Source organism: Microcaecilia unicolor, chromosome 8 (assembly GCF_901765095.1).
Source record: "Microcaecilia unicolor chromosome 8, aMicUni1.1, whole genome shotgun sequence".
NCBI lineage: Eukaryota > Metazoa > Chordata > Amphibia > Gymnophiona > Siphonopidae > Microcaecilia > Microcaecilia unicolor.
The window spans coordinates 244255193-244271936 of NC_044038.1; positions in this window are offsets into that span (position 1 = coordinate 244255193).

Here is a 16744-nt window from a genome sequence, read left to right on the forward strand (position 1 = left end):
TTTAGTTATGTTTAAACAAATGAGAGACCTGCATGAAAGAAAATATTTATTTTTATTATTTTGACTTATGAAAACCATTTGTCCGTGAAACATGCTCAAAACAGAATAATCCATTTACAAAAGGGATAAGGTAGTGCTGCTAGACATACGCAGCGCTGCACACATTATATGCAGGTACTTTCTCTGTCCCTAGAGGGCTCACAATCTAAGTTTTTGTACCTGGGGCAATGGAGGGTGAAGTGACTTGCCCAAGGTCACAAGGAGCTGCTGTGCCAATCAAGCCCAGGTTGCCAGGATCAAAGCCCACTGCACTAACCATTGGGCCACTCCTCCAATGAAAGGAGAGTTTAATTTTACTTCTAATCTTCATAACACCAGGTTTCCCAAGGCAGGTTACAACAACAGTTAAGATGAACCCATCAGGAAACAGGATCTCCTCACTGAAATCTGGCCAACTATATTATATAGAAGAACTGTGAAGAAAAATGGGCACAAAATGCAGCCTTTATTAGTGCTGTTTCCACCAGCTTCAATAAATTTGAAGCTGTTTTAGTGATTTTGCTCACACTTTTTTCTTTTGTTTTAGTAGTCACTGAAGGCAAATTACAATCAGAAACTTTTCATACCTGAGGAAATGGAGGGTTAAGGGGCTCGGCGCCTACGTGCATCAAATTTTATCTTGCTGCACCATATGCCTGGAATAAACTTCCTGAGCCGGTCTGTCAAGCCCCATCTCTGGCCATCTTCAGATCTAGTCTAAAAGCCCACTTTTTTGATGCTGCTTTTAACTCCTAACCCTTACTCACTTGTTCAGTACCTTTATTTTATCATCTCTACCTTAGTAATTCCCTTATTTGTCCTGTTTGTCTGTCCTAATTAGATTGTAAGCTCTGTCGAGCAGGGACTGTCTCTTCATGTTCAAGTGTACAGCGCTGCGTACATCTAGTAGCGCTGTAGAAGTGATAAGTAGTAGTAGTGCTTGGGATTCTGGAATCTTGCTACTCATTGGGATTCTGGAATCTTGCTACTCATTGGGATTCTGCATGGAATCTTGTCACACTTTGGGATTCCGGAATCTTGCTACTCTTTGTCCTTATCCTTTATTTGTCCTGTTTGTCTGTCCTAATTAGATTGTAAGCTCTGTCGAGCAGGGACTGTCTCTTCATGTTTAAGTGTACTGCGCTGCGTACGTCTAGTAGCGCTATAGAAGTGATAAGAAGTAGTATATTCAGTTTTTATTTCATGATATTTATATCTACATATGGGAACCTTTCAAATAAATTAAAAAACTGTCATAATAAATACAAATACAAAAAAAAAAATCTTTTGTCCTCCACCTTTTAGGACCCTAACAGCTTTTGACTTTTTACGGATGGACATAGGCAGTCCATTATTTCTAATAATCTTTTACTATTGCTTTCAATAGTATTTCCTATTGTTTTGGGTGTACTTGTGGCTCCGCCTACTGGCGTCAATCCTTATAATGGGCTAGATAGTCTCGTACCGTCCCCTGTTCTCAATCTAACCTCCTTGGAGTCACCAACAGCCTATGATCATTCCTGATTTCGGGGAGGGAAGGGGGAATCAGATCTAGGGGGCAGGGGTATGGGGCCAAGATTGGGAGGGCCATATTGGGGGATGAGATGTGCATGTGTGTGTGTGGGGGGGGGGGGGGGGAGTGCTCCGCTGAAGAAGTTTTTTCTTTCTTTCTTTCTTTCCAGTGTGTCCACTTATCTTACATGCAGTGCCTGATGCCACAGATGCTCTCAACTGCATGTAGCAATAATGGATGCCCTGTGCAGTAAACCCAAGGAAGATAGAGGGCACCTCCCCCACCCCCACCCCCTCGTATTTGTGCTTACTGCATTTTAATCTTTGCTGTTAATGTGCGGTAACTGCAAAACTTTGCTGCACTTCAGGGAAAGGCCCCTTAGTCTTTTCCTATCAGAAATTCTCTCTGTATCTCAGTGACAGATGGTTAAATACTTTCATTTTCAACAATAAGAAAATTGTTCTCATTGGCCAAAGCATCAAAAAGTTGTTGCCAAGTGAAGTCTACGATCATCTGTTCTGCAGCCAGAAAAAAAAAAAGCATTGTTACATTACAGTTCTAAGCTTTGTAACATTTGCAACCTTGGTTAATGTGCCAACACTTACCAGCTCTAATTTATTGCAAGTTTTGAGCAATTTAAATATATCTGCATATTTAAGTAACACTTTCACTGAAGCAAAGGGTGAAGGGCTCAGAATTTTAATTTAATGTTTACAATTTAATTCACTTTGTTTTATATCTTTTATACAGTAATTCCAGGTATAATGTGAATTTAATACATTCATTTTGATTACAGCCATAACGGAGTTTCTAATAACTATAATTTATCTGATTTTATTGTCTGTATTGACAGCTGGTGTTGTTATTCATTTTTTCACATTTTCATAGCTACTGGCCCCTTACCACGCAATCAACATGCCCAGATTTTGCAGGGAGATGCTGCTTGTGTTTTAAGGATGTACAGAAAAGACTATGGACAAGATATCATGCCATTAAAAAAGGGTACTTAAGATCAAATATGAAAAAACAAATACTTTTGAACATAAGCCACAGTTAAATAGTAACATAAGAATTGCCATGCTGGGTCAGACCAAAGGTCCATCTAGCCCGGTATCCTGCATCCAACAGTGGCCAATCCAGGTCACAAGTACCTGGCAGAATCCCCAAGTAGCAAGATTCCGGAATGCCAAAAATTCCATGCTCCTGATCCCAGGGATAAGTAGTGGCTTTCCCTGTGTCTACCTTAATAGTACTTTATGGGCTTTTCCTCCAGGAACTATGGATAGGCAGTCATTTCCTGTCATTGGCAAATGAAAACAGGCAGGGTTTCATTTGCCAATGGCAGGTTTGCAAAGGGAAGTCCCTCTTCCCCTGTGATTTCTGGCCCCTCCCCCCCCCCCCCCCCCCCCCCCCCCATGATCTAGGCCCTCTGCTCCTTGTCCTTCAGGTCTACCTTAAGCATTGGTGGTTCAGCAGGGAAGGTTGTGGCAGGAGCAATGCCCGCTCACTTCTGCCCGTGATCTCTGCCGACTTTAATACGGCAGCCGCAACTTTTCACCCTATTCTCGCAGTACAGCGTTTTACAGTATTTTCCCCTTTTCCATTCAGTAATCACATGAGGGGGCACATCACAGGTGGAGAGTGACATTCACCTCAGTAGCCCACAGTGTAACAACTCATGACAAAATCTTGAAAGAGTGAGAGTATGGCTTTTTCAGAGAGTTCAAAGTGTTCGGAAAGTTTGAGATTACTGAGCTTGCCCCCTTTTTTTCTGAAATTTTAATTTTTAGTCTTCTAAGGCAGCTGGTAGGTGAATCGTGGTGCATGCTGGGACCTGGACCTGGGCACGTTGTTGAGTTTTTTCAGATAAGTGCACTTTTTAAGTACAATAGTTGAAATTGTTTAAACATTTTTTTTTAGAGTGAAAACTATTGATATGTGTAATGGTCATGAGAGTGTTTTCCTGTTGGGATTAAAGAGAATCGGGATTTATGATGGTCTATGAGCACATATCTGTAGCATATTGATTCAAGAGGTTGATGTTATATGACTGTTTGCCCCAGTGATTAATGCAGTATACCCCTTGATTTATTTGGGTGGAGAACGGGCATGAAAACGTTAACCAAATAGTGCGTTCGGATTACTCTGCACTTACAGGTTAGCACTGAATTAACACAGGTGGTAAGTGCTTCCGTGTTAACTTTTTACAGGTAACACGTGCTAATGCAAACATTATTAAGAATAAATAATAATAACCAGGAAATACAATAGATCCAAATTACAGAAAAGTTTTTCATAAATCTTAATTAGACCAAATTATGTTATGCAGAATTTAAAACACACTTCCTGAATAAAAATGTTTTTATATTTCGATGAAATTCCAAATAGGAGACACAAGATCTAATTATAATTGAGGTATCTTTTCTAATCTTGCAACTTGAAAAGCCAGCAAGCATTCAAAGATTTTCAAATCGTGTAAATACCTTTAGGAGATGGAAAGAAGAAAAAAATTGTCATGTCCTTTCCTAAAATTCTTGGTACTAGTCGCCAGCTTAAAAGGGTCATAAAAGTATGAAAGAACTAAACCATATAAAACCTTATCAAGAAAGTGCATGACCTAAAAAATGAAAAGTAAAAATAAAAAAAGCCTTAAATTGTGCGGCAGTAAATTTGAGCATAGCGCGTTCTAACGCAGGACTTTCTGGCACATCTTGGTAAAAGGCCCCCTATAAACACACTTACAGAATTACCCCTTTAGGATGCCACGTGGTTCCTATTGGAAAAAGTCAGGATAAAAGCTCTTAAGGAGTGTTTTGGAAGCCACTGGCTTAAAGATGCTCCTTGCCTTGCTTAGTTTCTAATAGCTGAATTAACCTTGCTTGAATGTGTTAGATAAGTACATAAGCACTGCCACGCTGGGAAAAGACCAAAGGTCCATCAAGCCCAGCACTCCAACTCCGACAGCGGCCAATCCAGGCCCCAAGAACCTGGCAAAACCCCAAAATGTAATAACGATCAATGGACTTTTCCTTCAGGAATCTGTCCAGACCCCCTGTTGTTTTCTTTCCTCTCCCAAAGTGTAGTTCCTTTCTTTTAATTCTTTTTATTTGGTTTTTAGAGTGTTCACTGCTTTAATCTTCTAGTCTATCAAGTTCCAATAAACTATAGATCAGATATGATCACTCCTAGATCCTGCTCTTCTTTCTGGCACAAAACTTCAATGCCATACTGCTGGATTAAATCATATCTGCCCCATGCTTAAACCATGTCTTACACTTTCTGTCACGTTCGTGACCGTTTCCTTGTCTGTTCTCACCTCGCCCCCTGGTGGCCAGAACTGGTGGCTGCTATGGACTGTCACCCGTTCCAGACTTCAGCGCAGTCCGGTCCAGATCTTCCGGGCTGCCAGACTTGCTTCTCTTTTGTGCCTGAACAGCACCCGTAGCTGCCTTGTGATTCCTGCAGCTGAACTTCAGCAGCTGATGGGCTTTATTAGTCACCTAGAAACTTCTGTGTTTGCCTTTGCATCGCCTAAGGTCCCTGGTTTGCTGGTGTGCACTGTGCACTCAGCCTAGTCCAGTTTATTGTCTGAGATTCTTCCTTGATTCTAGTCTAGTCTTTGTCTAGTTTATCTTGTACTGTATTGCTTGTTTCCCTGTCTTGTTTCGTGTTTGTATTTCTCTGTCTAATTCTTGGTTGTTTGTGTTTCTTGTTTAGTGGCTGCCTGGCAGCTTTCAGTTCTGTCTCTTACCTGTCTGTGTTTCCTTTCTTAGTGGCTGCTTTGCAGCTTTCAGTTCCTGTCCTTTAGCTTGTCCATTTCCTGCTTTGTGTAGTATTGTCTGTCTGTGAGTCCTAGCCCAGTTTCCTGCCTTGTTGCCCCTGTATATTCCTTTCCCCTCTGACCCTCAGTCCCTGTTCAGCCTAGTTGGTTTCCAGTTTCTGCCCTGAGGAACGGCGGTCAAGTGCAGGTGAAGTCTAGCTGTTCCTGTCAGAGTTCTGCCTTGTCTCTGGTGTGGGGTGGTTTTGCCTGCCACTGCTGCTCCACGGCAGTGGCCCAAGGGCTCACAAACCTAGTTTCTGCCTTGAAAACCTGACACTTTCCTAGGTCTATGTATATGCTTTCCATGCCTTCTGGATTATCTACCCTCAGATTTTGATATAATCTGCAAAAATGCTAACTTTTCCTCACTATTGCTTATGAAAAGAACTGTACCAAGGACCAATCCCTGTGGCACACCACTGGTGACCTGCCTTTTATCAGAGTCAAGTTAAATCTTAAATCGTTCTGTTCATGCAGAAGATTTTGGCAATTAGGGCACTGGACTGGGGCAGTGCATTTCTCATCTCATTCAGAAAGGTTGATCAGTGAAAACAGAGGTAACCCAAGTTCTCTTTTACATACTTAACAATGCGACCATCAAGTATGATAATCTTCAATTCCATTCCCTCTTCTAACCACCTAATTGCTCCTTCTCAGTCACAACGTTTTTGCCCTCACCAAATTGTACGATTTGTTTTTGCTGTCTGTCTAGATGCTGAGAATCAACTCCTGAAAATCTAAGCCAAACAATCTCTGTTTTCTACAAATTTAAGGCCAACTTATTATCAAACATATACAAACAGATAAATAGCCTGTAAGTTTTGAGACTGCATCACCAAAGAGCCACACGCTAGAATAAAATATTGCACGTCACCTTCTACACCACAGTTAATGGTGCGCTAAGAGGGGCATTTTCGATACGACGTCTAAGTCCAATTTTGCACATTTTGCTGAAAATGCCCCAAAATCAAGTGGCGAACATAGCAATTTTTGAACCAAAAAAATGTCTATCTTTTTGTTTTGAAAATGGCCATTTACTAGATGTTTTGTGCTCAGTGCGTCTACCTTTAAGGATCATTTTTGAAAAGGGAAAAAATGCACAAAAACAAGCCATTGAGATGTTTGGGGGGGGGGGGGGGGGAAGCAGCATTCTTAGTAGACTGGCCACACAGATGGCACTGCAGTGGACTTCACATAAAGGGTCCCAGGTACACATCTCACTGTTATTCCCTTACTTTGTACCCAATATAAAATTATATATTGTAACCTACTGTACCCAACTGTGCACCACAACAATAGCCCTTATGTCTGCAGGTGTCACCTATATATAGCTACAGTAGGTTTTTGGTGGGTTTTGGAGGGCTCACATGCTCCATCACAAGTGTAAAGGTTAGAGTGGGATATGGGCCTGGGTCCCCTTCTTTACAGCCCACTGCACCAATGACTAGGCTGCTCCAGGGACCTGCTTGCTTCTGTAATAAGACTGGCCATGGCATCTGAAGCTGTCATGGGGGCTGGTATGTACTGTTTCTTTCACATCCTTGGGGGGTGGGAGAGGGTCAGTGACCACTGAGAGAGCAAGGGGAGGTCACGCCTTAATCCCTCCAGGACACCTTTTTGTGACTTACTCATCATTGAAACAAGTCTAGACCAAAGTAACTTATAGCCTGGATTTTTTTTTGGTTTGTTCCATTATGGCAGAAAAATGGCCAAGTTTTGGGAATGCCCAATGCCCCCCTTGAGATTTAGATGAACTGCAAAGAAAACCGTCTTAAAAATGTGTTTTGAAAATAGCGATTTGGACGTTTTAGGGGGAAAAAAAAGTCCATCAGCTGCTCTGTGCTGCTTTTTGAACGTTTTTCTGTTTCAAAAATGAGCCCCACAGTTGCTTACAAATGTAAGTCAATTTAGTTATTTCCAGACTTGGTAAAAAAAACCAAAAAACTGCAAATGACTCTGCATGAGCTGAGACTGAAAGCAAATCCTGCTTGGAAACCTCAGCGACTGTGAACTTTGAGTGTGGGCTTTGCCCAGAAACTGTACTAATTCATTTTAAAAATCTATTTGCAGAAACAGAGATTGTCAGCAGAACACCTTCTGGCCTCTGATCAGTGACCCAACAAAATTTATCAGCGTATTTTATTTAGAGGGCTGCACTGAGACACGAAAGAGCGAGACTTCATTTACTTCCATGACTCTTATTTGTAAGTTAACAATCTTACTCATTTTGATCCTAACACTCAATTTGATTATGTTGTTTATTTTGAAACTGTTTTAAACGTGTTGTTGAAGTGCATTTAGGATTATTTCGGCAATATGCATCGCGAGTGGCAAGATCTGGTGAGGGTTATTTGCATGTGGCATTTGTACATAGAGTCATTCCAAGGAAAATTACTCCATATCTAGCGGCAGGGGCCATTTTTCCCGCAGTGCCTAAAAAGTCCCCAGACACACATGGCCATGCGGTAAGAGAATGGGGTTCGCTCATGCCCCCACTGGACCACTAGGGATCTGAAGTAGGGGGGTTGGGTGGATGTTCTGTGTGAAAGGGGGTTCTTAATATCGCAGACTGGGTGGAGGGTGAATGGGAGCAGGGGGCTTGGAGGGGTAAAAAAATGGGCTTAGAAAGCTATGGAGGGCCTGACCAGTATTCAGCCAGGGTCGGCATAAGCTGGGGCAGCCAGACCGCATGTTATTAGCCCCAGATGTTCAGGCTGGTTCCCAGATTCGGGTTATATGTTGATGCAAACGGGAACTCTTTCTGTATCTGGTTTTCTTTGTACTGTAGTAGATTGGCCCTGGGTGGTTTTTTTTTTTTTAAATAAGTGTTTTTATTGGCAAACAAGTCAGACATAGTAACATACGTGAAGGGGCATAATCGAACGAAAACGTCTATCTCCATGGGCGTTTATCTCCGAGAACGGATCCGTGAAGGGGCGGACCGAACTGTATTTTCGCAAAAAATAGACGTCCATGTTTTATTCGACAATTTGTGAGCTGGGCGTTTTTGTTTTTCAGCGATAATGGAAAATGAAAGCGCCCAGCTCAAAAACAAATAAATCCAAGGCATTTGTTCGTGGGAGGGACCAGGATTCGTAGTGCACTGGTCCCCCTCACATGCCAGGACACCAACCAGTTACCCTAGGGGGCACTTTTACAAAAACAAAAAAAAAGGTAAAAGAGCTCCCAGATGCATAGCACCCTTCTCCCTTGTGTGTTGAGCCCCCCAAATCCCCCTCAAAACCCACTGCCCACAAGTCTACACCATTACTATAGCCCTAAGGGGTGAAGGGGGGCACCTACATGTGGGTACAGTGGGTTTGGGGGGGTTGGACGACTAAGCATTAAGCAGCACAATAATAACAGGTGGGGGGGATGGGCCTGGGTCCACCTGCCTGAAGTCCACTGCACCCCCTAACAACTGCTCCAGGGACCTGCATACTGCTGCCAGGGAGGTGGGTATGACATTTGATGGTGAAAATAAAAAGTTGTGAAACATCATTTTTTTGTGGTGGGAGGGGGTTAGTGACCACTGGGGGAGTCAGGGGAGGTCATCCCCGATTCCCTCTGGGGGTAATCTGGTCATTTAAGGCACTTTTTGGGGCCTTATTCGTGAAAAAACAGGGTCCAGGAAAAGTGCCCTAAATTCTAGCTACAAACGCATACTTTTTTTCCATTATCGGCGAAAGGCACCCATCTCTGTTCGGGTGATAACCACGCCCCAGTTCCACCTTCGCCACGCATCCGACACGCCCCCGTCAACTTTGTACGCTTCCGCGATGGAGTGCAGTTGAAAACGTCCAAAATCGGCTTTCCATTATACCGATTTATTCGTTTTTGTGAGATAAACGTCTATCTCCCGATTTGGGTCGAAATCTAGGTGTTTTTCTCTTTCAATTATAAGGTGGATAGTAACATAGTAGATGACGGCAGAAAAAGACCTGCATGGTCCATCCAGTCTGCCCAACAAGATAAACTCATATGTGTATACCTTACCTTGATTTGTACCTGCCTTTTTCAGGGCACAGACCGTACAAGTCTGCCCAGCAGTATTTCCCGCCTCCCAACCACCAGTCCCGCCTTCCATCACCGGCTCTGGCATGGACCGTATAAGTCTGCCCTCCACTATCCACATCAATAAAATTGTGCATCCAGACTTCTATTAAAGTTATAGAATTGGGTCAGGTGCGTACCTCACTTAAGTGCTAAATTAGGAACCAATTGGCCTTAAGTAGCAATAATAGCCCTTAAGAGGCGTCAATTGGCAGTAATTACGCATAAAACAGCACTTAGGTGCTATTTTATAAACTTAGGGCCTGATTTTCAAAAAGAGCTGATAGGTCGATATTCAAAGTGATTTAACCATCCAGAAATGGCTCAGGGCTAGCTGCTAAGTTTCAGTAGCACTTAACTGGTTGGTGCCACTTAAAATAACTGCAAAACAGCTCTTTGGGGGGGGGGGGGGGGTGTTTCGAGGGCAGAGTTGGCAGTTGGATGGTTAAGAGCCAATATTCAACCATCCAGGTTATCAGGTGCCCCGTAGCCGGTTAAGTGCTCACTATTGGACTTAACTGGCTCCAAAAACCCAGTGCCGGAGCCCGGACAGGGGCAGCAGTGCCACAGGCTGAAGATCCACCCCTGAGCTCCTAAACATGTGCTGTAGTTCTAACCAAATTTTAGGAGCATAACTTCTCAGCTGAAAAGTCATCTTAATTTAGGAGTTGGAAGTTATAACCAGCTAAGTGCCAACTCTGCCCCAGGAACACCCACAAAATGTTAGGTTCTTTCTTAGGCATCAACCAGGCATTTTCAGCGCCACTGTCTGGAACTTCTACCGCTGCATAGTGTCACTATGACCCTGTACTGTACAAACTCCTCCAGGACTTCCTGTTCCTTAGCCACTACCCTTCCCCTTCTGGCTCTAATATGTCTTATTACAGAGTGGAGGAGTAGCCTAGTCCTGGGGAGCTGAGTTCAATTCCCACTGCAGCTCCTTGTGACTCTGGGCAAGTCACTTAACCCTCCATTGCCCCTGGTACAAGATAAGTACCTGAATATATGTAAACCGCTTTGAATGTAGTTGCAAAAACCTCAGAAAGGCGGTTTATCAAGTCCCATTTCCCTTTCCCCCTTTCCCTTATGACATCACAATATCAGAAGTGAGCCAAGTATCGGCCATTGTGACATCACTGATGAGGTTGGCTCTTATTGATGGAATGAGTGGAGGAGTAGCCTAGTGGTTAGTGCAGTGGACTTTGATCCTGGGGAACTGAGTTCAATTCCCACTGCAGCTCCTTGTGACTCTGGGCAAGTCATTTAACCCTCCATTGCCCCAGGTACAAAATAAGTATCTGAATATATGTAAACCGCTTTGAATGTAGTTGCAAAAACCTCAGAAAGGTGATATATCAAGTCCCATTTCCCTTTCCCCCTTTCCCTTATGACATCACAATATCAGAAGTGAGCCAAGTATCGGGCAATCAAGCCATTGTGACATCACTGATGAGGTTGGCTCTTATTGGTGGAATGAGTGGAGGAGTAGCCTAGTGGTTAGTGCAGTGGACTTTGATCCTGGGGAACTGAGTTTGATTCCCACTGCAGCTCCTTGTGACTCTGGGCAAGTCACTTAACCCTCCATTGCCCCTGGTACAAAATAAGTACCTGAATATATATAAACCGCTTTGAATGGAGTTGCAAAAACCTCAGAAAGGCGGTATATCAAGTCCCATTTCCCCCTTTCCCTTATGACATCACAATATCAGAAGTGAGCCAAGTATCAGGCAATCAAGCCATTGTGACATCACTGATGAGGTTGGCTCTTATTGGTGGAATGAGTGGAGGAGTAGCCTAGTGGTTAGTGCAGTGGACTCTGATTCTGGGGAACTGAGTTCGATTCCCACTGCAGCTCCTTGTGACTCTGGGCAAGTCACTTAACCCTCCATTGCCCCTGGTACAAAATAAGTAACATTGTAACATAGTAGATGATGGCAGAAAAAGACCTGCACGGTCCATCTAGTCTGCCCAACAATTTAAACTCATATGTGCTACTTTATGTGTATACCTGACCTTGATTTGTTTCTGCCATTTTCAGGGCACAGACCATAGAAGTCTGCCCAGAACAAGGCCCACCCCCCAAGCACCAGCCCCGCCTCCCCCCACCGGCTCTGCTACCCAATCTCGGCTAAGCTTCTCAGGATCCATTCCTTCTGAACAGGATTCCTTTATGTTTATCCCACGCATGTTTGAATTCCGTTACCGTTTTCATTTCCACCACCTCCCGCGTGAGGGCATTCCAAGTATCCACCACTCTCTCCCTGAAAAAATACTTCCTGACATTTTTCTTGAGTCTGCCCCCCTTCAATCTCATTTCATGTCCTCTCGTTTTGCCGCCTTCCCATCTCCGGAAAAGGTTTGTTTGCGGATTTATACCTTTCAAATATTTGAATGTCTGAAGTACCTGTATATATGTAAACTATATATATGTAAACCACTTTGAATGTACTTGCAAAATACCACAGAAAGGCGGTATATCAAGTCCCCTTTCCCTTATGGCCTGTTTGGCTGTTCGCTGCCTCACTGACAGTAGTTACCCAGTTTTATTACTCTAGTGATGAGGATTAAACATATACCCCCGGATTCTATATATGGCGCCTAGATTCCGTGCAGAGATACACGTGTAACTTAATTGTTTTAACAAGGTAATCTGTGTTTTTAACAGCACTTAACAAGCAATAATGAGCACCAATTGGCAATTTATACGCGGAAATCGCTAAGCGTGTTCTACAAAGAACTGCACCTAAATTGCAAAGAGCGCAGTTCAAAATAAAAACACATAGCTTAAAAGGGGTGTGGTTTATGGGCGTTCCAAAATTTCCGTGCATAATTACAGAATACGGGTAAGTGTGCCTATGCGCAAGGATTTACACCAGGTTTTTATTGGTGTAAATGGACACGTGTAGATTTAGGCGCTACAGTATTCTATACACTGTGCCTAAATCATATAGAATACGCTTAATTCCGCGTGGATTTTTTCAGTGCCATATACAGTGGGGGAAATAAGTATTTGATCCCTTGCTGATTTTGTAAGTTTGCCCACTGACAAAGACATGAGCAGCCCATAATTGAAGGGTAGGTTATTGGTAACAGTGAGAGATAGCACATCACAAATTAAATCCGGAAAATCACATTGTGGAAAGTATATGAATTTATTTGCATTCTGCAGAGGGAAATAAGTATTTAATCCCTCTGGCAAACAAGACCTAATACTTGGTGGCAAAACCCTTGTTGGCAAGCACAGCGGTCAGACGTCTTCTGTAGTTGATGATGAGGTTTTCACACATGTCAGGAGGAATTTTGGTCCACTCCTCTTTGCAGATCATCTCTAAATCATTAAGAGTTCTGGGCTGTCGCTTGGCAACTCGCATCTTCAGCTCCCTCCATAAGTTTTCAATGGGATTAAGGTCTGGTGACTGGCTAGGCCACTCCATGACCCTAATGTGCTTCTTCCTGAGCCACTCCTTTGTTGCCTTGGCTGTATGTTTTGGGTCATTGTCGTGCTGGAAGACCCAGCCACAACCCATTTTTAAGGCCCTGGCGGAGGGAAGGAGGTTGTCACTCAGAATTGTACGGTACATGGCCCCATCCATTCTCCCATTGATGCGGTGAAGTAGTCCTGTGCCCTTAGCAGAGAAACACCCCCAAAACATAACATTTCCACCTCCATGCTTGACAGTGGGGACGGTGTTCTTTGGGTCATAGGCAGCATTTCTCTTCCTCCAAACACGGCGAGTTGAGTTCATGCCAAAGAGCTCAATTTTTGTCTCATCTGACCACAGCACCTTCTCCCAATCACTCTCGGCATCATCCAGGTGTTCACTGGCAAACTTCAGACGGGCCGTCACATGTGCCTTCCGGAGCAGGGGGACCTTGCGGGCACTGCAGGATTGCAATCCGTTATGTCGTAATGTGTTACCAATGGTTTTCGTGGTGACAGTGGTCCCAGCTGCCTTGAGATCATTGACAAGTTCCCCCCTTGTAGTTGTAGGCTGATTTCTAACCTTCCTCATGATCAAGGATACCCCACGAGGTGAGATTTTGCGTGGAGCCCCAGATCTTTGTCGATTGACAGTCATTTTGTACTTGTTCCATTTTCTTACTATGGCACCAACAGTTGTCTCCTTCTCGCCCAGCGTCTTACTGATGGTTTTGTAGCCCATTCCAGCCTTGTGCAGGTGTATGATCTTGTCCCTGACATCCTTAGACAGCTCCTTGCTCTTGGCCATTTTGTAGAGGTTAGAGTCTGACTGATTCACTGAGTCTGTGGACAGGTGTCTTTCATACAGGTGACCATTGCCGACAGCTGTCTGTCATGCAGGTAACGAGTTGATTTGGAGCATCTACCTGGTCTGTAGGGGCCAGATCTCTTACTGGTTGGTGGGGGATCAAATACTTATTTCCCTCTGCAGAATGCAAATAAATTCATATACTTTCCACAATGTGATTTTCCGGATTTAATTTGTGATGTGCTATCTCTCACTGTTACCAATAACCTACCCTTCAATTATGGGCTGCTCATGTCTTTGTCAGTGGGCAAACTTACAAAATCAGCAAGGGATCAAATACTTATTTCCCCCACTGTATAGAATTTGGTCTAGGGGTCAATTCTATATAAGGTGCCGAAAAAGCGTTATTCTATAAGCCATGCTTAAAGTTAGCCACAATTTATAGAATAGCGCTTATGCCTAGGAACCATGCCTAACTTGAGGCACGGCTATTTGAAATGTATGCGCATACATTAGGCCCATAAACCCCCTCATTTTATACAAACGTTGATGCTAGTTTTATTCCATTTTAATTTTTACACTTGAGAGTTGATTCCTTTAACTTAGAACTTTTCATCGAAGGAGGGTTCATATTTTTCTGTTGTTGCTATTTAAAAGTTATTCTTTTTATAATTAGCACTTTGTATATCACTGCACTTCACCAACGTTTTTTTTGGGTTGATTGATAGCGTGTGGGTACACGGTTTATTATTTATTTCATGTCGTCTCGGTGACGTTGCCCAGTTTAGATTCACATATTTTTCTATGGTGTATATTTCACAACTCGCTTTCATTGAGATTATGGGGCCCTTTTACTAAGCCATGGCAAAAAGTGTCCTGCGGCAATGCGAGCACGTTTCTTTATGTGCATGCCGGGCCAGTTTTTACCGTGTCCTGGAAAAAGGCCCCTTTTTAAGGGGCCAGAAAATGGAAATGCGGCAACATAAAAACCAGTGTGCGTCCATTTTCGGCCTGAGACCTTACCGCCACCCACTGACTTAGCATTAAGGTCTCACGCACTACCTGGGTGGTAGGCGTGCAGCGTTCGCCCAGTGCCGTTTACTACCAGGTAAGTACCACGTGGTAGAAAATACTAAATATTTTCTACCGCGTGTTTTCGGTGCACGCCGAATTCAGAATTACCACTCGGGGCACACAGTAGCCCAGCGGTAATGCTGATTTGGCGCACGCTGGATTCAAGTAAGCCCTAACGCGCCTTTGTAAAATGGCCCCTAAGTTTTACACTTTTGTTTAGTCTTTTATGCATGAGATTGCCTCGGTAAATTTGCTTTACACCTTTGTAAGACCAGTATTGTTCTATGCTGTCTCATGGTTTACAGCTGTTGTTCACACATCCCTTCTTGATCAGTTACAGCCGCATGTGACTATCCTTTGTCTCACTCCTATCATCTCTTCACGATATTCTTTATTGTTCCTAGTGTCAACACATATTCTCTAATTAACATGTACACACGCGGAGCAGGTGGGGGAAGAGAGGTTGGTGGTTGGGAGGCGAGGATAGTGGAGGTCAGACTTATACGGTCTGTGCCAGAGCCGGTGATGGGAGGCGGGACTGGTGGTTGGGAGGCGGGAAATACTGCTGGGCAGACTTGTACGGTCTGTGCCCTGAATAAGGCAGGTACAAATCAAGGTAAGGTTTACACATATGAGTTTATCTTGTTGGGCAGACTGGATGGACCATGCAGGTCTTTTTCTGCCGTCATCTACTATGTTACTATGAGGCATATTTTCAAAGCACTTTGGGAGGCTAAGTTCCATAGGTTTCTATGGAACTTTGGGAGGCTAACCTGCTTATAATCGAACGAGAAAAACGCCCAAGTTCCGACCTAAATCGGGAGATGGGCGTTTTTCTCACAAAAACAAATAAAGCGGTATAATCGAAAGCTGAACTTTGGACGCTTTCAACTGCACTCCGTCGCGGATGCGGACAAAGTTGACGGGGGCGTGTCGGAGGCGTGGTGAAGGCGGAACTGGGGTGTGGTTATCACCCGAACAGAGATGGGCGCCTTTCGCCGATAATGGATACGTTTGTAGCTAGAATTTAGGGCACTTTTCCTGGACCGTTTCTTCACGAATAAGGCCCCAAAAAGTGCCCTAAATGACCAGATTACCACCAGAGGGAATCGGGGATGACCTCCCCTGACTCCCCCAGTGGTCACTAACCCCCTCCCACCACAAAAAATGATGTTTCACAACTTTTTATTTTCACCCTCAAATGTCATACCCACCTCCCTGGCAGCAGTATGCAGGTCCCTGGAGCAGTTGTTAGGGGGTGCAGTGGACTTCAGGCAGGTGGACCCAGGCCCATCCCCCCCCCCCCACCCTTTTACAATTGTGCTGCTTAATGCTTAGTCGTCCAACCCCCCCAAACCCACTGTACCCACATGTAGGTGCCCCCCTTCACCCCTTAGGGCTATAATAATGGTGTAGACTTGTGGGCAGTGGGCTTTGAGGGGGATTTGGGGGGCTCAACACACAAGGGAAGGGTGCTATGCACCTGGGAGCTCTTTTACCTTTTTTTTTGTTTTTGTAAAAGTGCCCCCTAGGGTGCCCGGTTGGTGTCCTGGCATGTGAGGGGGACCAGTGCACTATGAATCCTGGCCCCTCCCACGAATAAATGTCTTGGATTTATTCGTTTTTGAGCTGGGCGCTTTCATTTTCCATTATCGCTGAAAAGCAAAAACGCCCAGCTCACACCTTGGCGAATAACACATGGGCGTCTATTTTTTTTTTAAATACGGTTCACTCCGCCCCTTCACGGACCCGTTCTCGGAGATTAACGCCCATGGAGATAGGCGTTTCTGTTCCATTATGCCCCTCCACGTATGTTATGTCTTTTTCTAATTATGCAACACATGTAGCTTTTTTCCGTTATTCTTTGACGGTGTTTTAGTGCTCCTAGAGTTCGCTCTTATTCTTTAGTCACCATCTCCACTTTTTTCAAATTATACATGCCTGTAGCATGTTTCCTTTTTCTACATGTTGCGTTCTCAGCGAGCTAGCCTTTTTTTCATTGTTTTGGTTGTTTAT